We start from the raw sequence: 22,243 nt of genomic DNA on the forward strand, positions 1-22,243 counted from the left end.
ACGTTAAAGCTCAGAAAGCATGAAGCCCATCTCACGCACAGTTGGTGCTGTGATACTGTGACCAGCCCATATTGGCACCATCTGTTCAGACGCTAGTGATTTGACATGTAAATCACTGCTATTTTGGTTTTATGTATATATCTGCAGCACTGAGTGCGCCTAAATTAAAGAAAAGACCAAGGAACTCTCATTTTGTACGTTCTTAATCATGTACATTTATATAGCTGTTGAGCAGTACCCACAATGCGACAAAACAATTCCGGTCTTGTTTGATAATTGTCATTTCGATGCACACTGTAGCGCTTAATTCATTTTCAGTTCAATTTAATTTAGTTTTAGTTATATAGCACCAAATACCAACAACAGTAACCTTAAGGCATTTTATCACTTGATGACAGTGGCAAGGAAAAACTCCCTTTTAACCCTTTAAAACCGGTCAGAGCAGGCACGCTCCGTTTTGCGTAACTATTTTTAAATCCCGGTAGCACTGCCACCACGTAAGCTAGCGCAATAATTTTTTTTGCATATGAAACCGGAGGAGTTGTACTTACTTCTTATGCCATCAGCTTGTCCTAGGTCACAGTTTCCTTCCACGTATGGCTTTGCAAAAACTGCATAAAAAGCACTTGCAGCAACAAAAACATAACATTCCAGAAACTCGCTTTGCCGATCCGATCAGCTGTTCATAACACTTCCTACGTCCATGCAATGAGATGCTTAGGACTCATATTGCACTGCTGGAAATAGTTTATTTTGATGCATATGCTGCTTTTTTTGCAAATTTGCACTATAATATTTATTTTCGTTTTTCCTGCAGTATATAAAGATTGGTGTATTTCAAAAATAAAACTATGAAGACACTCAAAATAAATTTCCTGTGGTGGGAAACTATTTTGTGCAACTTTTTTGTATTTACAGTTTTGAGGGATAAGCCTATTAAATTTCTCTAACTAGAAATATATGTTAAAAAACAAAAACGATTTTAAATTTTTTTGTAGTTTATTGCACTTTTTTGCAATTTATGTAATTACTATGCACTTAATGCATGCATATTATTAAAATTTAGGCTGTAATGGTTGTATTGATGTATAGCAACTTGAAATGCTCCCAAAAATGGCTCTACAACATGTAAAAATATAATATAAGCTCTGGCGGACTTGGTTCTATGGTAGGTCTTAAAGGGTTAACAGGACAAAAGCTCCGGCAGAACCAGGTTGAGCGAGGGGCATCCACCTGCCACGAACAGCTGGGGGTGAGGGGAGGGAGACAGGACAAAAGACTTGGCTTGCAAGGTTTGCAAATACACTTCCGTGCCTTGTTTTTAGTCCACTGTATAGCAGGTAAGGTGGAACATACACTTGCATGCAAAGACAAAGTGAAGCATCATACTTGTCCATTGATAGTCTAATAAATCACATAAATAAAAGCACATTTTTTGCCCTCAACCAGTGATTGATTGCAAAATAATTACTCTATCCTCATACACGTTGATATAAACACACTCATGTCTGTTTTAGTGTTGACAGATTTGAAGTCTAGTCCAGGTCCTGTTGCCCATTGTGTTGGGATTTTCCCACTCAGACACACTGGCACTTACACAGGGCCTCAGCAGCTTTATGTGAACTCTTCTACAAAACCAGAGCGCACACACACACATTTTTCTGTGCTCACACAGAGAAATGGTTGCACAAATGCACTACACAATGTAGTGGAGAGGATTACACAAAGTATAATTAGAAAAAGCACCTAACAAAACATATGCGCAGAGGCAGGAAGTGCAGCCAGTGGCCCTTGGCTGCCAGTTCAAAACTCTCCTGTTTGTCATGAGACTGGATCTTTTATGCATGTGCTCACTCCAGTGCAGTGGATGTAGAGTGACAGACAGGCTGCCCAACTCCTGGGGGAAAGAGCATCTATAGTCCTGTGGGTGTGTGAGCACAATGTGTGTACTTAACCCAGTGTGTGTTTCCTCTCCTAGGACTGGAGAAGGCTTCCCCTCTTCTCATATTGTGGATTATTTTCCTTTTTTAGTCTTTTAAAAGCATTATTTTTATGATTTATAATAACACTAATGTTTTTAATAATTCAGAAGGTGAATTGAGAAGGAGGCCTAAGGGCCTGATGTCCTCTAGTGACCTTGTGGTCGCTGCCCAGCATCATGGAGCATGATTGGCATTTGCCATTGAATATCGGATTGGATTTACAGATGTGAAAAGGTATGGAGAGCCTTGGAGAACATTATGCTGCCTGTAACATCGTTCATCATGACTGGTTCAGTGGTGGGTCAGTGATGGACTGGGGAGGCATATCCATGGAGGGACGCACGGACCTCTACAGCCTAGTGGGCCCTGGGTTCCTTCTGGTGCAGAGTATGCAGGCAGTTCCTGGTGGATAAAGGAACTGATACCATTAAATGGCCCCAACGCTCGACTGACCTAAAACCAAATGAACACCTCTGGGACATTATGTTTCAGTCCGTCCAAGGCCACAGGTGAAACCTCAAACTGTCCAGGAGCTCAGTGATGCCCTGGTCCAGATCTGGAAGGAGATCCCACAGGACACCATTAGTCATCTCATCAGGAGCATGCCCCAACGTTGTGGTGCAAGCACACAAACTACTGAGTACCTTTTTAAGTTGCTGCAATGGAATGAACCAGCAAAACAGACTAGCCTACCACAACATCTTTTCACTTAGATTTTTAGGATGATGTTGGTTGATCAGATTCATTTGCATTAAATGATGTGCTGTCTTTTCATTCCTAACACATATCAGTAATGATATCTGGCCTTATCTTATTCCTCACTGAGATCTGATCTGTTTTCTAAGTGTTCCTATAATTTTTTTGAGCAGTGTACATCAGGATGGGGACCTTTGCTTTCAGCTGAACGATGTCAAAGTCATTGTTCTTGGTGTTTACTCGGTTTTGTCAGTGCTGCCCTTCAGTTACTGCCATCATTATCCCAGACTTGCCTCGCCAGCATCGGTCACTCCTGACAGCCGCTGCAGTTTGTAGCAACAATAACTCTCCCACAATCAGTGAAGTGGAACAGTAAATGTGGACCTGGAATCCCTACTTCCCCTTCTCATTCCCATACTGCTTTCTGTCCCATTCCTGTTGTGGGGACAGAAAGGAATCCATCCGGTCACACGCTGTGCAAAATCACTCAGTTGGGTCAAGGGGATTGCTGCTGGCTGCGACAGTGCCAGATTGTTATCACTGGATAATCCCTACGGAGGAGTGGCAATAACACACAGACTGGGTTGTTTTGTGTCACTGCAGATGATCTTTTTACTGGATGCTCACAATATAAGAACTGTTACGTTGCTCCGGAGGCAAGGGACACAAATGCGCGAATACTGGACACTCAAGTAGAGCGAAGACAAACATTTGGAGTTCGATACTGGCGGATGTAACAAAAGCCGACAGCAAGCAAAGTGTAAAAAAAAAGGCAGCTCCAGAGCAAATCAAAGCCCATAAATTTTATGAAAACCAAATTCAAAGTCATCAGAATCCAATAACGCAAAGAAACAGGGGATAAACACAGGAAGACACAAAAAGGCTAGGGAAGAAATGCAGATGTACTAAAAACTGGCAAGGAGAAGGGTCAGATTACTGTGTAAACACCCAGAGATCTGATAGGCAAGCACAAAAATTTACTAGATATAAAGGGACATAGACTGGGAATCTACAAGTGAGTCACAGTGGCAGCTATCAGGCCAAATTTCCAGTGACTTCGTCAGAATGGTGACTCTGGGAATCATCATAGCTGAAGGCAAAAAGTATAGGCTAGCCAACTTGGTAGCAGGCTGGTGGGCAGCTGTCTCAGAGACATCCAGCGTGGCCTCTGAGCTCATCTTGTGTAGTTGTATCAGTCTAGGCCAAAAGGTAACATTCTCTCTGTTACAGCCAAATCCAACTGCCTGGCTTCAGTGGATATCCAAGAAATCCTGTGGCCATGGCGTGTCCAGTTTTGGATGGACCCAGAAAAACATGATTACAGGCCATCACCCAGGATAAATAAACAAATGGAAAGTTACTGCTGGATGTAACAAAAGCAGACAGGGAAGTAAACTTGGCTGCAGAGGCCAAGCAGAGGTTAAAGTCTCCAAATTCAAAATAATTAGAATTGTCCAAGGCATCCTTTAGGTAGAAAATATCATATAACACTTTAATAGTTTGTCAATGACTGTGGTTGTATGTACACTAATAATATGTACACTTCACTTTGTTTCTTCTTTTTCCTTCTAGTTTCAGTTTTCTACTAATAACACACTTTGATGAGAGTACCAGCTGTGCAGAATTTCTTGTGAAAACATGAAATATCTTGTCATTATTGTCTCAGAAGGATTGGTGTAGTGTGTATGTAAGAGTAACAGATTTTTCTTTGTAAGGGTGCCTGCATTTAAGATAATACAGAAAAAGGCAGAGGCATGACATCATGCTGATCACATAAACAAAGACAAAGAGGTTTGCTGCTGTTGTGTTCACATTAAGTCATGTAGAAGTAAAATAATATTCACAGAAGATGACATCATGGGTAGCCCAGTTACAGATTAGCGACCCGTCTACAGCGTAGCCTGCCTTTCACCCACAGTCAACCGGGATAGGCAGGCCTGCATTTAGAAAACGGATGGATGAATGGTACCACAGACAGGTTAGCGCATCACGACGAGAGGAGGATCAATGTAATTGTCTCTAGGAGCTCTGGCTCTGCTGGGCTTGTTGCTTTAAACAAATCCCCGGTGTCCCTATCTCAGTCACAACACTCCCACTGCTGCAGAGTTTGTATGAGATCAGTGTATATGTGTGTGTGTGCGCGCACGTGTGTGTGTGGTCCAGGTTTTACTCATGATGTAGGGCCCTTAGTCTGTTTGCACAGAACTCATGGGGATGTGTAGTCCCTATAGAGAGAAAAAGCACGCTTCTAGAATGTAACATGTTACATTTTGAGGTGAAAACATGCTGTAAGGTTAGTATAAGGTTAGTGTTGGCCAGTAGAAGTTTGTGAAGAAATAAATTGAGGTTGGTGTAATGTCTTCAAAAGTCAGGTACACGATGAAGAGTTTGGTGTGGGAGGGGATAAAGAAAAGCACGTATCATTGAGTTTTCTTGCTGTTCTGTGTTTGCTTTAGAGTAGCTCAGATTTCAGCTGGACAGAGCCAAAAGCAACAGTGTTTTGCTTGTCTCGATGTATCACCGTATTGATGTAAAATCTCCCTAAATAGTTAAATTTCATGTTTTTAATAACCTTATCTAAATTTTTAAGCATTTGTGAAGCGCATGTTTCTCTCAGTGCTCATCTTCTATAGCAGCACCTCTAAATCCACTTACCAAGGGGTGTCTCGGCTAATTAGCATCAAACTAAACTAGTATGAACGCTTCAGTTCCAATGCAAATTCCCTTTCCTGAGTCTTGGTCCTGGGAGATTTTACTACGTGGCCCAAGTAAGCAAACTAAGTCAATGCCACATATGTCTTGCATTTGGACATTAAAGCAGACTATTATGAGATTAAATCAGAGACTTGTGATATTCGGTTCAAATCTCAGCTCCCACCAGCTCCAGTCACGCAGAGGGAGCATTCGAAACTGATATTGTGTTCAGGTTCTGCCAAAGCTTCAAAAATCAACCGCGATGGAAAAGGAAGTGAATTAAGGTGTTTTTTGTATTGAATTGTAGCTCAGATACATGTTGGATCACAGAGAAGATTCAGATATAATGTAAGATTTTTGTAGGTTGGAAGGGTCGTGTCTAAATTAAAGGAAAAGAAAGCAACAGCCATACTGTACTATCAACTTCTGTTATTTTCCTTTGTGGGGTAATTATAGCTGACAGGACAGCAAGAACCTAATTGCCAGCAAATTAAATAAAAAAATGCTTTTATAGCAGTAATGTGCCATCATGTATATTGAATTATCATAAAAATGAAGCCCCGAGCATCATTGTTATCCTTAAAGGGCCGTTGTTTTTTTTTTATTACAGGGTAAATTTATATGTACACTAAAAAAACGACAAATATGGGAGTGAAAATTGAAACGCTTAGTGAATGAACAAGCGTGCTTGTGATGTGTTAGCATTTGTTTTCTCTTATTCCTTTATATACGTTGTCACCTTCACGGTATGTCACAGTATCAAACACTTATGGTTTCAGGTTTTGAATGCAGGTGTCTATTATTGTATTTATAAGTGTGTGACACTTTGTGTGTTTGTGTGTGTGGGAAACTGAGAGCTGCTCTTTTGCTGCTAGGTGATAAATGACCTTCAGGCCTACTAGTGACAGCTCGGCTCCTGATGACTAACTGGCTGCCTGACTGTGCTAATGGTAGAAATGCAGAGCCCTGGGAAAGCATGGGATACACTCACACGTGCACATGGGAGGTTCCGCGTGGGGGCTCACTGTGACATGTGATCTTCCATTAAACTGTTATACATTACTCATTTCATAACGTTAGGAATATTCTTTGCTTTTTTTCTCTTCCCGGTGAAAGAATTACATGAGAGATTTTTTTCCCCTGTTTATCAATGACACAGAGTCTGATAGTGTAAGATTACGTTGGCCATGGCCCTGACCTTTGAGAGGCTTTGAATTTGATCCTAGATCAGATCAGCAAAAGTGAGCAGCAACAAGTCAAGAAACAATGTTTTTTTTCCTTTTTATTTTTTTCCCCAAGTCTGTATTTTCCTTTCCAGCTCTGAGTCCCACTAGGTCTTTCCAAGGAAGTTGAAGCAGAAGGTGGAGATGCAGTGAGATGGGTATTAAGGAAAGGAAAAGGGGGAGGCAGGGAGGAAGAAAGCAGAAGAATAAACTTCTAGTGAGAGAAACAGTCTGGTTCCTGCCATCAGTTAGCCAACTGGGCTCAGTCCAGTTGGTAGGGGTTCTGGAAAAAGTAGCCATCATCTGCAAACCATCATCCAGGCCCAACATACTTGGACCAGCTTTCAGCACCTGTCACCCATCTCGTCACTGTGACCAATTCAAATAAACATGCAAAATTAATCACAGCATTACCACCAAACCCAGCACCCTATCTTCCTCCTGATTTTCCATTATTTTTTTCCATTTCTTCATTTATGTTTAAGTGTTACGAGGCACATATGTTTAAATACAGAGCTGTCAAAATGTTGGGTGTGGTTTACAAGCTCTTTAGTGAGTGAGTGGCTTGTGGTTGTTAGTTCAAGGCAAGGATTAAACTAAGGTCTTTTAATACTGTGTTGCACTATATGAGCCCATTAATTGTCTTTGAAAAACTGTAAGTGATTGTCCAGACTTTTAATTAATAAAAGTGGTCAACTGGATGTTAGGTCAAGTAAAGGAGGCTACTGCAATGTGCAAAGAATAAGTGCTATGTGATATGTTCCCTGTGTGAATTTGAGCTAACTATAAGTATCCCATGTCATGGAAGTCAACCACAATGAAAGTTCTAAAACAACCCAAACTTATTCAAACCCAAACTTATTGTATTTAAGTGTAGCCTGTGATATATTGTTCAGCTCTTTAGTTTATAAGAAACTATGTGCAAAACTAATTACATTAGGTAGGAAGGAAGGAAGGAACACAAGAAAAATATAAACTGTTATATAATGGTTGGGTAAAGCAGTAAAAGGATTCGGACGTAGGTGGTTTTTTCTTTTTTGTGATGGTAAATTTTCATTATTTAATGGTATTTTTCCAGCACCCCACACTCCACAGATTTTTCTTTTTACAGTATAGCTGGAGTGCTGACTAAAATAGTAGTACTCTCAGGTCTTTGATGTAAGTCATGTGTGTTGGGCTCCATTAAGCCATCTCTACAGAGATGAGGGAGATACTGAAATGGTGAAGTTAATGTCTTTTCCATTTTTTTTTGTCTGCAAAGTTCTTATAACTTATACTGTCTGAATTAATTCTCAATAATGTCTGATAGGTCTGACCAGTTTTTATCAGTCTTATGAGACATGACGATCGTGGCTCAAGAGTTGGGTGTTCGCCTTGTAATTGGAAGGTTGCCGGTGCGAGCGCCGGCTTGGACAGTCTGGGTCGTTGTGTCCTTGGAAAGACACTTCACCCGTTGCCTACTGGTGGTGGTCAGAGGGCCTGGTGGCACCAGTGTTCGGCAGCCTCGCCTCTGTCAGTGCGCCCCAGGGTGGCTGTGGCTACAATGTAGCTTGCCATCACCAGTGTGTGAATGTGTGTGTGAATGGGTGCATGACTGGATGTGTAAAGCGCTTTGGGGTCCTTAGGGACTAGTAAAGCGCTATAAAAATACACGCCATTTACCATTCTTATACAAGAAGGAAATTTTAAAAAAGAGAAATGACAGGCTCAAATGAGTCCAAAATAAAGAAAGCTCTAAGGTTAAAATTTATGCTGGTAATAGGAACTTCTGTGTTAAGCAAAATGCTTTTCTCTGTATTACATTGTTCTATAGACGGCTAAAGACCTCTTTGGGCCGTGTTTTGTTTTGCTGCCCTGGTTTTATTGCATTGCAGGTGTATGTGCAGCAGGTGTGGCTGGCTGCTGTGCAGTGCAGTAAAGGAGGAGGGATGGTCATGGTCAATATACAAGGAAAGAACCTTTTACACATGGCTCCAGTGCGGTACGCCTCTGGAAAATCCATTCAGGCACTCACGTACCCCGACACATGCTGACAGCAGGCACTAGACGTGCACATAAGTTACATAAATACAAAGATCCACACATTGAATGGAAGACATGTGGACACAAGAAGACCTAATAACATAAGCATGTACAGGGACCATTTCTTGTTGAATAAAAGGGACTTGTTGAGTACATGAAAGTCCAAAAAAAGGTTACTTTTCCTTACAAAGCATATGACGATCATAAGGATGAAAACAAAAAAGCTGCCATTATGGTTGCCACATATTATTATCAGTAATATACAGACTACCTTTCTGTACCAAAGTCTTTATGTAGAAATAGTTAGCTGCATCAGGCAGGACAAGTCAGAAGTCCATTTGATGACCTTATACTGTATTTAAAGAGAAAAGAGAGGACCACATATTTTACACACAGTGTGGCACAGTCTCATCAAACCTTACAATCCACCAGACAGTGAGTTTCAAGTTTATCCTTATACGTATGTCATCATTCTTTAAGTTCCTGAATTTGCTCTGTAGGCTCAGGTTTTCTGAACCTTTAATTCGCTTGTTTTAAAAAAGCAATAGCAAGTAGGCATGATTAAAATGCTGATTCCCAGTTTCCCAGTTTAGTAAATGTAGCATTATTAAGCTAGTATGCTAATGTCCTTGGTATACATGTAGCTTAAGCTTAAGTAGCGAGCTAAAGTTTGCTAGACTGCTAGCAAACACAAACACAGAAACTTAGTAACTTGCTGCCAGTACCCTGTAAACCAACATCAGCAAACCTAGCGGCTAATTCCAAGTGAACTTCTGTGGCTAGAAAAGTTAATTAACTTACTTGCATATGCTCGGCAGCTGGGATGTGGAGTTTTTGTAGGCAGATAGCTCCATGGTTCTGCCCAACAGAAGCTAACGTAATGAACTGTCGCTTTTATTGGCCTTGAAGTTTAGTTTGTGGATTCTAGGATTTAGATTCATTTAGATCTCCAATAGAGTCTCACATGTCATTTCTTCCTTCTTTTTTACTTTTTTTTTACACATCTGTGGCTTTTTCCTATTAACAGTCTGACAGTGAATGGGCAGCTGACTTTCTGTCTTGCCTTGACAGATTTATAATTATTCTGCTGTTGTTGATATACCAATATCTGCTTTTTGTAGCACTGGGCACGGGATGAGGAGCTCTTTCTGTCTTTTTCTTTCAATTTTTTGCCCTTCTGTCTCTTTCACTCATTGTTAAGGTCACTCCACTTAGACTTTTCTTTTCCCTCTGCAGAGGGCACTCTCCCTCTTTTTCCTTCCTTCCCCTGCTTTGTCTTATTTCTGTCAATCCATAACCTTTTCTCTCTTATTCTGTTTTGATTTTTCTCATTTCATTATAAACATGTGCCACTTTCTTTGAAACTTTCCTCTTCCTGTCAGTGTTTCTCATCCACGCAGACCCCACATGTCAGTGTACACGGCATCACAGCGCACAATATAGACAGAGGAGGTGTTTGTGTCTGCATGCCTACATGCTTTATTCCCTCCCTCAGTAATTAACAATAAGCTGAATTACTACAGGCAGAGATGTATAAGCTGTATGTCTCTGAGACCTCGGGGTTGTCTGAAATTGGAAACAGCGAACAATTGCTATCACTCTCCTTTAATTGACTCTCTCTCACACACATACACACATTTTCTTCGTGAGTGTGAACTTAAGTACTTTCCCTAAGCAGCATTGTTATCCTGGCTCTCGACTGTTGTGTCTCCCACTCAAATAAATCTCCTCCTCTTTATCACTGAGCAACAAATATTTACGTCTACCCTAAATCACAGAGAAACATTCTCATGGCCTCCCTGATTAGCTGTGTCAGCCTCAGTGCTGGCGTGCCAGCGCAAGTTCATTTTTTGCCATGAATCATTGTCCAGCAACAGCCAATAAGACTCCTTTACTGACTCCCCCTGGTGCCCATGAGGCTTGTGAGTAATTACTATATTTACATCCCAGTGGATGGAGCCAGGCTGGCGGTCACCTGGGTAGCTACACAGGTATTCCTGTAGTACTGTGTAATTTTCATTTTATACCAGGGGGCAAGCTAAATATTTGCATTCCACCACAGGATGAGCCTCCCCCCTCGAAATACAAATTCCCTCACTGTTTAAGCCTTCCAGTGGCTCTTTTGGTACCTTTGAGAAATTTCTAGGTGTTGGTGGCCTCTACCCTGTCAGTGTACTACTGGGTGATATCATAGGTTAAGTTGTATTTGAGAAGGCACAAACCAAATTATCAGACGGTGTACTTGTACCCATAGGTTGGTGTTCCCATCGTGTGTCAGGTGTAGTGGACAGCTTCACACAGAGTAGGGGGAAGAGAGTCACTTCCTCCTCAGGCTTTGATGTTAAGACTCATTTCCTGTCGTCGGAATACTAGAAAGACTCGGGAAGGGGAGAAAAAACATGTTCTTTTGAATTCCCTGCTTTTGTTTTGGCTAGGAGCCTTGCTTATTACATGCCGAATAGTAATCACAGCAGCTGGGATTGTGTGAACTTCAAGCTCATCAAAGCTTGAGAGGCTTCCACAATTCAGTGTAATGTTTTTCCAAGCATAATTTTATGAATAACTACTATGACATGGGAAAATATTACGATTCAGGACAAACGAGCGCTCGTTCCTCTCAATCAGGCTGTCGTTTGCTAGACGCACGTGTCTCGAGGACTCAAAACGGGACCAACGTCCGCATCTATAATCCATTTGTAAGAAATGTCAAGGCCGAGAGCTGTTAACAGGTCCCCTGGGAATAAAGCGGAACATTCTGTTATTGTTTTCAGAGAGGAAATAATCCGTTAACAGTAGGATGCACTCTGCTGGTTACCCTGTTTATTTCTTTTCAGAAGCAATTAGGGCCTGTTAATTAAGGCCATAAAAAGCGGGCTGAAATCACGCTCCGGGCATAGTCACAGCACTTAACCTGGCACATTCTGAGGAAATGAAGTGGCGAGGTTAAATCACATGCTGGAAATGGAAAAGAAAAGTCAGCTAAAGAAAACCTGGTTTTCATCTGTGTGTGTTGGGGGCAGTAATACCTACTTGTTGCTTTGTCAAAGAGGAAGTTTGCTCGGGTAACATTATTCAAGCGGCAGATCACTCTAAATTGAAATGTGAAATGAAAACATTGGAGCGTTTAGGGCTAGTTTGGTTACCATTTCCTGAGAACCTTCATCAAGTTAAAAATGCAGTAATGAAAAATGGCACCACCCTGCTAATAGAGTAAAAAACTTTATTCGGGTGTGTCAATAGTAAATAGAAAATGTGAGGCAGAACAGATGCGTGATTATTGTTTGAAGGATCTTGACTTGTAGCAGGGCCAGGTGACGAGTACTCATGGGTGAGGTTCTGATGGCACACTTTTTATTAGCGCTGCCACATCAGGCTCAAACATCTCTGTCTATACGCGAATGTTAAATCTGCGTCAGCCTTCTTCTAATGTATTGTTAACAGATGTGTGCACGCACTTCTAATGTGCATATGAAACCATGTTTGAGTGTACCCTTTTGTGTAAAGGGAGGTACTTGTGTGCGAGTGCACGCATGTGTGTGGAGTTGTCTAGGGATCAGCACACCTGTGGGTGGGTGTTCATTACAGCAGGCCTGAGTGATGGCTTGGACCGCGGGAGGCCCTTGTTCATTGTCATCTCCATTCACTTAATTAGCCCTCGCTTTACAGGTCAGAGGAGACCACCGAAGACCCCCGCTCGTGTTGGCGAGAGCGCACACATGCATGTGGTTAAGATTGAGGTTTGCACTTGATACGGTGCCAGGAGGCAAACAAATGTGCATGTGACCTTATCATCAAACCACCTGCGCATAATTGTAGGGCCGATTAGACTGGCCGGCCCTTGGTTTTCGCTGATACATTGAAATTACAGTTTGGTGCTTGTTCAGGAACAGCGGTGCGGAACCAAATGTCTCTTTGTTTCTGGCTTTCACTTCAGGAGATTAGAAGCTGACCCGTTACTGGAAATGCGGGAAGCAGACCTCATTTGGCGTGGTGAAATGACACTAAGCTCAGATGCAAAAAAAAATATTTAGGGAAACTTTTTTTTCTCCCCACCCCCTCCCATTTTAAGACAATTAATACTTTGAGGTCGGGCATTTTTGTGTGTATGTGAACATGTGTTTCTCTGTGCTCCCCTGTGCGTGTTGGATTTAAGCTACTTATTAAATGACACAGCTATACCTCACCTTGGGCCTGGATCCACTTGGCCTCCAGCGATGAGAGAAGAAACAGCATGAAAGTGATATAGTAGCAGTGGTGGTGGTGGTGAGGAGGGACGCGGGAAGGTGCGCAGTATGTTTTTCGAGGGGGGAGGATGTTAAGAATAAAAAAAAACAGTCTATGAAACTGAGAGCGTGCGGTTGAGGGTGTGTGCCGTGTGTTTTCACTATGAGTGTTTGCTTCAGTTTGCGAAATTGTGTCTCTGATTAAAAACATCACACCCGTCAATGTCATACTCAAATATGTCTTAGAATTTCTTTGCCTTTCTTCCCCCAATATGACCACAATTTAAAACTGAACACACACAACATAAGAACCTATTCGACTGATGTCCCGATCTGTCTTAAAGTGTGGTACAATATGCATTTGTAGATGCGTTTTCAGAATGAGTTGGTTTCATTGATTTCATTACAATCTTTCTTTTTTTGTTCACTTGAAAAAAACAACAGATCTTTTCCGGGTGTGTAACTGACTTGTCAGCTAATAACATTTCATTTATTGGAGTCAGTTGTATTTCTGCTCTTTGCTCACTGACTTACACCACCCCGCTCCCTCCACCGTGCTCACATGTGTTCTGGCAGCGTCTCAGGGCCTGGGGATGGTGAAACCAGGGGAGGAGGAGGAGGAGAAGAAAGAAGAGGGTGGGTGGTTGTATGGGCGGGCAGCCTCCCTCAGCTCCTCTTCCCTTCCCTCTTTTGGACCTGTCAGGCAGGCAGCCAGGGAGTAATGTGGAAATGTGGCTGGCTGGCGTCGACTTGATTAAGTCTGCGCACGTGTCTCTGCAGAGAGGAGACTCCAGGCTTAATCACCCTTAGCCCTGACACTCTCCACCTCCTCCTTCACTCTTTCTTTTTCTCTCCATATCTCGTTTTCCCTCTTCTCCTCTGTTACTTCTCCTTTTTACTCCTCCCACTCCAATGCTGAAGGCAAATGGTTTTTTTCTCCCCCTTCTCTCTCTCTCTTCCTCTTTCTGCTGATTTTTGGTTTTCAGAGCTTTTCCCCTGACCTCCTCTCTCTGTGTGTAACTGACTTTTCTTTTGTTTGTGAAGCCCCTCTTTCACTCTTTTTTTCCCTATCACACCCCCTCCCCCATTGTTTCACATATATGCCACATATCAGTTGCTATATGTATCCTGTGTTTCCCCTAGCACAGCAATGTACACCACGCACAGTTGGACAAGCACAACTCCTGACAGCTCCAAGTTACCTCACCTCCTGCATGGAGACGGTTTAATGTATGAAATATCCTCCCTCCCTGGACTGGTCTCTGGCCAGCTATAGTATATAAAAGCCCAGTCTCATGGCAATTTGTGAAATGGTCATGAAATGTAATCTAGTTTTTATGCACAGGATACAAATTTTCCATTTCTGAGTGGCATCCAGCACAAACTTTTTTTGTCAATTACTTGAGCACCTAGTGGTCTAGCAACAAAAAGAGTTCTGCTTCCTCCTCTAGGAAAACATCTAGATCCAGAGCAACAGTTGTAATTCAGGGCTGCTCTAAGGCTGGGGTCAGGGGTTCAACTATGCTCTACCATTTGAGGCATACATACTAATATCTCTTCATCATATTGGCAAAAGGGCATAAAATGCACTGGTGTGACATGTAATTCAAACCAGCACTCTGTGATTTAAAAAGTTATGTTTCATCTTGGTGGATAATGCAGAAGTATTACTTTGTTTTATTAGTAGTATTTGTGTTTATTTTTTATATCCATGCAGTATCCACGTATATGAATGATTAGATGGGGATTACACACTATAACACTGGACTGAGATACACAAGTCTTTCCTCTAGTATACTATACACCCACTTATATTCTGACTATTATACTAAGCTCTTAGGAGGTACGGAGGGTATGGATTAATAATAATAATTGGATTTATATAGCGCTTTTCAAGGCACCCAAAGCGTTTTACAATGCCACTATTCATTCACTCTCACATTCACACACTGGTGGAGGCAGCTACAGTTGTAGCCACAGCTGCCCTGGGGCAGACTGACAGAAGCGAGGCTGCCATATTGCGCCATCGGCCCCTCTGGCCAACACCAGTAGGCAGTAGGGTAAAGTGTCTTGCCCAAGGACACAACGACCAGAACAGAGAGCCCAGGGATCGAACCGGCGACCTTCCGGTTACAGATACGCTTCCCAACCCCCTGAGCCACGGTTTTTTTGTCCGAGATGACAGCCAGCTTAATAAAATTTAGTTTACACTAACACTTGCACTCTTAACTTTAGGATATCCCTTCAACAGTTTTGGAATATGTGCTAGAAGCTAGTGATAGTAACTTTGCCACTTTGCTAACACAATCATCAATATAAAGGCACAACATGTATAATTCTATATTTTACTCTATACAGTTAATATTTTTTGTGGCAATATAAAGCAAAGTCCAAGTCTTCTGCTTTTTCTGTAAGCAGTGTTGTGAACAGATTCCAGTAAAAGTCATATATGAATAAAGGCAATGGACTAGCTAGCTTACTAGCTTTTAGCATAAGTAGTAGCTTGGTCCTTTTCTGAGCTGTAGGCTAAAGTGTATTTGTTTCAGTCTTTTCTATGATTTATGGTTTTTTATGTTTGTTTGGGGTAAATTAATAACCTTTTAAATAAAGTCATTTTTGTTCTGACAGTTCAACAGGTGGGTTTTAAGTTAATGCCTTGAGGGTCTTTTAACAAAAACCAGGACATTTTATTTCAGAATCCTAGTTTGCTGATACACCTCCTTTCATTTCGCCACTCTCTAGGTGAGTATATATAGTACTTGTGCAACATAAACTTCATATGCTTACTTTGCTCCAGTAATGACAATGGGAGTGCGAGGGAAACTTTTTAATTATACCAATTTTCTACACAGCCTTTAACTTTGAAGCTGTGAGCTGGTGTAGCATTCTATGTTAGCAAATAGAAAGCCTGAGATTATTACATTTCTAAATTTATTGTTATCCAAAGTATATTTGTTTTGCCTGTTTGAGTTTTTAAACTTGGAGGTGAGTGGCAAGCCGTGACTGTCTGTTTTGTGTAGTATGGGAGGGCAAACAAGGCAGTCCTAAGCTTTCCAAAAGCAACATGCCTAGTCATCATTTTACTCACTAACTTCGAGATACACAAGGCTCTGTACATTTTGCCAATAGGAGCTTTGCCATGGTTATGTACACATCTTGTTTTAAACACACACACATGAAAAGACTGCACACGGAGATCCAGCACCTCTGTCAGTGCTGCCTGCTTCTGCATTGAGTCAGCAGGGTAAATGTAGAAGCAACAGCATATGCAGGGTCTTTGCTTGATCCGTCACATTATCCCAGCGTGATAAATGATTCTGTTAACACATCAAGTTGGCTCTTCAAAGCTCCCAATGTTCCCACCTCCACAATGTGGTTCCAGCAATCCAACCCATGCGTTGATAATTTACCCTGAAAAAATTGGCCGGGAACAAGCGTCCAATTATGGCTTTGCACCCTGTTCCCAGCACCTCATAACCGAGCTCTTTGAAAACAGGATGAATCCCACACTTCTTTTGCTTCTCTTGCTTATTTCAGTATTTGTGTTTTCTTTCTTTCTTTTTTTAATCACTGTCCCATGTGATTTTGAATTTTTCTTTCAGTTTGATGTAGATGTGACCGGCTCTGTCATTCACGGTTACCTCACACGCGTGTTAGGTAAAGAATGTTAACAGATATCAGCTGATCTCAAGTTAGTTTAGTATAATGACAAATAAATGCCTTTGAAAACTACAGTCTGTCATTTAATGCTCTGGGCTCTGAGCCAGCATTTTGGTTTTTCCTGTCTGTCAGCACGGAGCTGTATTGGAAAGTCATGTTTCATCATTTCCTTGCAGACTGCATCATGTTGTTAGGTCAGTGTTTGTTATATCATCATAATACTATATTATTTACACAAACAATGGATGATTCTCTACATCGGTTTCAAATTTGTGCGCTAAAATTTACTCCCTAAGTTTCTCAGTTCTCAGGTTTAAAATAACTTTGCAAATATGAAGGATTGTTTGACATGTTGTTACTCTGAGGTATGATTTCAATGGATCACATTAGTTCTTCTGCATTATGTTTCAGTTTTGGAGTTTAGTTATTCTTCTTGGCTAATGAACTGAACTCTCAGTTTACTGTGCTTTGTTTTTTGGGGTTGGCAGCTGCTCCTGTTTTCAGCTTTGTCCTGAATGTTCTGGCTGTTGTTTGTTCTCACACTCAAATTAGATTTCATGTCTTTTGGAGCTCAATCTGAGGATCAGCAGATCTGGCCGCTCACTGTTGTATAACGTGGGAAAACACACAAATATCACTCAAAATGATTTCAAAACGCGCTCGAACTATATTCCCACAAACATTCGAACATATTTGATTACTTCACGTGTCTTTGTTAATAAGTTGTTGAAATGCAAGTTAATAGTGATGCCGTTTACTGTATAATACTGCATAGTCCAAATCCTAAAAGTATCTGATGACGTTTTACTTTATTTTTACTTTACTTTATATCTTTTTACAGGATGTTAAAACAGCTCTCCAGCAGCTTTTAAATAACACTTAAAACATGTAAGGCATTGGAAGCAAAGGCATATAGTTTTTAAAGGAGCTTAAAAGATCTGATACAGGCCCATAATTCTCCCTGACACACTCCCCTCTCACATCTCATTTCACCAGAGAACATTAGGGAGGTCAATTTGACCAATCATAGACCCTGTTGCACCCACTGAGCCATCTGATCATCTTTCACCTCCTCCCGGGCCCATGAACTCTTAGTGTACAGTCATCTGATCCCACTATAGCAGCGAGCAGTAGAGGTCCTGACTTGGACTTCTTTTTAATGCAACACTGTTGCTTCAGTTTGCTGCATTGGTCTCTGATCACATGAAAAAAAACTGATATGGATTATCATGTTTTCAGACTTTCCTTGAAGGTTTACATTATATTACAGGGCTTCTGAATCTTTTCACAGCTGCATTATGGAGTGATTTTTGCATACCTGAGACCAGTTCCTCTTATATATACAATGGTGTGAAAACGTAATCACCCCCTTCCTGATTTCTTACTTCTTTGCATATTTGTCACACTGAAATGTTTCAGATCATTAAACACATTTTAATATTAGACGAAGATAACCCGAGTATATCCGAAATGCATTTTTAAAGTGATGTGCCTGTGTGAAAAAGTTAAATCACAAATTAACTGTGATTAACTGTATATTTTATAAAAGATTATTTTAATTTCAGCTAACAACATGATTGCTGATTACTGCCAGACCTGCTGAATCAATTCGGAACACATCATTACACGATCCAAAGATCCAAAGCTGAGAAACAAAGTCATTGACATCTATCAGTCTGGAAAAGGTTACGAAGCCATTTCTAAATTTCTGGGACTCCAGAAAATCACAGTGAGAGGCATTATACACAAATAGAGAAAACTTGGAACAATGGTGAACCAACCCCAAGTGGCCAAAATTACTCCAAGAATGCATCAACAGCTCATCTGCAGGCTTCACTTGCCTCAGTTAAGGTCAGAATTCATGATTCAACAATAACAAAGAGACTGGGCAAAAACAGCTTCCATGGGAGAACTCTGCTGAAAAAGAACAAAAAGAACACAAAGGCTCGTCTCACAGTTTCCAAAATATGATGATCCCTTAAGACTTTTGGGGAAAATATTCTGTCAACTGACAAGACAAAAGTAGAATTTTTGGAAGGTTGTCATCTATTTCTTTCATTTCATAGAAAGAACATTATCCCAACAGTCAAACTGTTGATGGTATTGTGATGATGATCTGGGGTTGCTTTGCTGCCGCAGGACTTTAACAACTTGTTTTATTTGATGGTGCTCTCTATCAGAAAATCCCGAAGGAGAAAAGTTGTCCTGAAACTTAAGCTCACTCGGGTTGTGTACCCGGACAATGATTCAAAACATACCAGCAAATCCACCTCTGAATGACTCAAAGACACAAAATGATTATTTTGGAGTAGTCTAGTCAATGTCCAGACTTAGATCAGATTAAACAGACCATTAATGCTCGAAAATCTCCAATGTGATTGAATTAAAACACTCCTAAAAAGTACACACAATGGTGTGAAAGACTCATTGCCAGTTCTCACAAATGTTTAATTTCAGGGTGGCACAACCAGTTTTCACTCAGGGCAAGGTATGTTTTGAGCACGAGCTGATATTGTCGTGTTGGTGTTGTTCCCAGATCATCATACTAAATGTTATTCCAGGATCAACATTGCAAGTGACCAATCAGAATGTTGTGACGTCATACTTTTGCGACTTCGGGAAAAACCGCCGTAAAACAAAAAACTTTACTTAAGCTGCGAGGAACCGCTTCTGTCCGCTGATCAACGGACCCTGACCCTAACCCCAACCCTAACCCTTTAATAAACGGTAAGCAGAATTGATATTGTCCTTGCAACATTGAAATTTCATAAATGCATGAATGGCTTGGCGCGCAAAAGAATAACGTCACAACAATGTGATTGGTCACTTGCAATGTTGAACCTGGAACAACATTTTCATGATGACCTGGGAACAACACCAACACGACGATATCAGATCATCCATGTTTTGATGACTATTGTACCTTCATAAAAGCAATAATCATTTTAAAACTGCGTTTTATTTACCCTGGCTATTTTTGTGTAATATGAACGTTTGTTTTGATGATCTGAAAGATTTCAGTTTCAAATATGCAAAAATTAAAAATTAGGAAGGGGGCAAGCACTAACACATATACGCACGTGTGCTAAATACCTCACCTAGGAGGTGTCCAGGAGGCATCATAGTCAGATGCCCAAACCAGCTCGACAGGCTCTTTTTGATATGGGGGAACAGCAGCACAACTCAAAGTCTCTCTTGAATGACTGAGCTCCATACCTAAGGGTGAGCCCACGTAAAATGAATAATTTATGCATAGAGAAGGATTCGCTTTTTTGTTTGATTTTTACTTTGACAAAACCATAATCAATACCACTCAATCGACACCATTTCTGTCTAAGCCTTTAAAGTTGAATCCCTCTCGGTCCACTATCAAATGGTGAAAATCGTAATAAATGGATGCAAGGGTGGATGATTTAATATTTATACTGTATGAACAACAACAGCAGATCACTAATGAAAACAGTACTTCTAGATTTAGTGCAGACTAAGTGTGTCAGTGATACAACCTCATTGAGGCTTTCTCAGCTTTCCTGTCTGTCTGCCTGACTGACTCTCTGTCTGCTTTTGTGTGTTTGGACTGCTGCTATAATTACTGTCCAGGCAGGGGTGGACCTGGAGACAGAGGCAGTGTGCTAATTGAATGTTGGAGCAAGAACAGAAGCTATTAAAACAAGCCTGCCAAGACGTTCTCAGCCTCATCTGCTACCATAAATCCATACCGACCATTACGACTGCTGCTACCACTTCCTCCACCGCTCCATCTCATTTTGTCTCTGTCATTCCCTCCAATAATGTTCCTTCTTCTCTTTCAGTACTCCCAGTCTTTGGATAAGGTATTTTATTAACCAAGTAGGCTTGTGTGTCTCATGTGTTTTTATTAGCTTGTCTCTTGTTTTGTATCACTGCACAGCTAAATGAAGACCAGAGGTAGACTAAGGATATCGATCTGCTAATAAGCCAACCTTTTCCCACTATTTTCTTCTAATGTTTTGAAAGAAGCCTTGCCTCACAACTGTATTTCTCTTCTGAAATCCTCCCTTCCCCTCTCCCATCCCAACAAAAGTGCTGTTGCAATGATTTAAAGATAATAAAGTTCTAGTTTTCCTTTATTTTCAGCATTTAAACTATGGGGAATATGAGAAGACAAATGGCCTCTGCAGGGTTTGACGAGCAGGCCCCTTAAGCTTCGGGATTGCAGTCTCTCTGCAGACTCTCTTTCCATGTCTTTTTGCTAAATAATCAAAATGAATCTCTGTGTCTCTCCATGTTTGTAGTTTGTGCACGAGAAACACAAACAGGATGTACCATGAGGAAAGTCAAATCTGTTCAGACTGAAGCTGCCTTCTGTTGGACCAGCATTTGGGTTTGGCAGCATTTTAATTTAAAAAATAAATTAAAAAAATACTGTACGCTGTGTCTGAACAAACTGGGCTTACAAATGCAATTTGGTTTTTACTTCTTAATGGGTTTTTGTTTTTTTGTGTTTTTCGACTGGTTGATTAGTCTTACGTGATTAGTCAAGTTCTTTGACTTTATGTCTTTCTCTCAAGGTAAACAGATCTAAAATAATTGACAGTGACATCCACTGACTGGATGGCTTCCCATAGTTGAAATCATGAACAAAAAGCCTAACCACTGTAGAAAGGCCTAATTAAACAGCGGTCTTTAATGTTACCCCTTCCACCCCTCCACTGTAGCCCCAGCCACACATGAATGAAAGAATAATTCCCTTTTGAAAGCAAGCTCTGTTTTATAATCTATAACCAATGGAAGGCTCTTGGCTAAGAAGGTCCTCAGGTCACACTCCATCTCTTCCTTTCTCTTTTCTCTCTTTTTTCCCATCTCTGTTTTTTCCCCGTCTTCTTCTTCTCTGTCTCCCTGCTGCTTCCATGGTCTGGGTAAGCAAGGCAGGGCTGTGACAGTCACCTCTTCATGCTCCCTCAAGAGCGAGGTAGGGCTAACTGTCCTTGAATACATTCACACACAACTTCCCATGAATGACCATGTGTTGGCATGACCAACCACTGGGCTCATGTGCTTGGATTACTGGACTGCTATGAATGAGAAACAGCCAATTTAATCCAAAAATGGTGGCTGAAGTGGGGAGGTGGGGGTGGGTTTAAGTGCTTAGGGGCCTTACTACCTGGGGTTATTTGAGAAAAAAAAAATCAAGGGTCCATGCACCCCTCACCTCACTTCTGCCCACCATCCAAAAACCTCCCCACCCAGGCAAGAGGACCCCCCTGACTGGCAACAGTAAATAGATTCTTTCTATGACATCCTTAATCCTCCTAAATAGCAACAAATCCTATTAGGCCATGAATTATAAATCCTCTTCTTCCACTAAACTCAATCACCCATCCATCTTCATGTATGTATGCACAAACATTACCCATACATACACATTTTCTCGGGAATGTTGGTCTAAACAGGGCAGGCTGTGAATGTGATGGACGTCCACATGACATGTTAGTGTGCCTATATATTTGCTGTTTGTTAAATACTGGTACATGTAGATGTGTGCGGGGCCACTAGTGAGGCTTACTTCTCCTCCCACCTGTCATTTTGAGCTGAGTCACCCAAGCTTAAACACAGATATAAACAGCAGGCGTAGATTAGTCTCATATACACCAGAGTCAGGAACTTACCAATGCTTGTGAGAGTGTATGCTTTTATACATTATCCTAAATTACCTGATTGTGTCAGTACACTCAGTGCTTACTTTTAATTTATTGCTCTAAAA

The 22,243-nt window shown here is 41.1% G+C and overlaps 1 protein-coding gene across 2 annotated transcripts in view; it reads left to right on the forward strand.

The window, feature by feature from the left end:
* Positions 1 to 22,243, forward strand: part of kcnq1.2 (potassium voltage-gated channel, KQT-like subfamily, member 1.2) — a 180,586-nt gene that overhangs the window by 80,491 nt on the left and 77,852 nt on the right. The gene's annotated exons all lie outside the window — the stretch shown is intronic.

Source organism: Aulonocara sp. 'chitande type north' Nkhata Bay, linkage group LG7 (assembly GCF_057382095.1).
Source record: "Aulonocara sp. 'chitande type north' Nkhata Bay isolate Kocher_YH1m ecotype deep benthic linkage group LG7, A_spYH_male_GT1.1, whole genome shotgun sequence".
Taxonomy (NCBI): domain Eukaryota; kingdom Metazoa; phylum Chordata; class Actinopteri; order Cichliformes; family Cichlidae; genus Aulonocara; species Aulonocara sp. 'chitande type north' Nkhata Bay.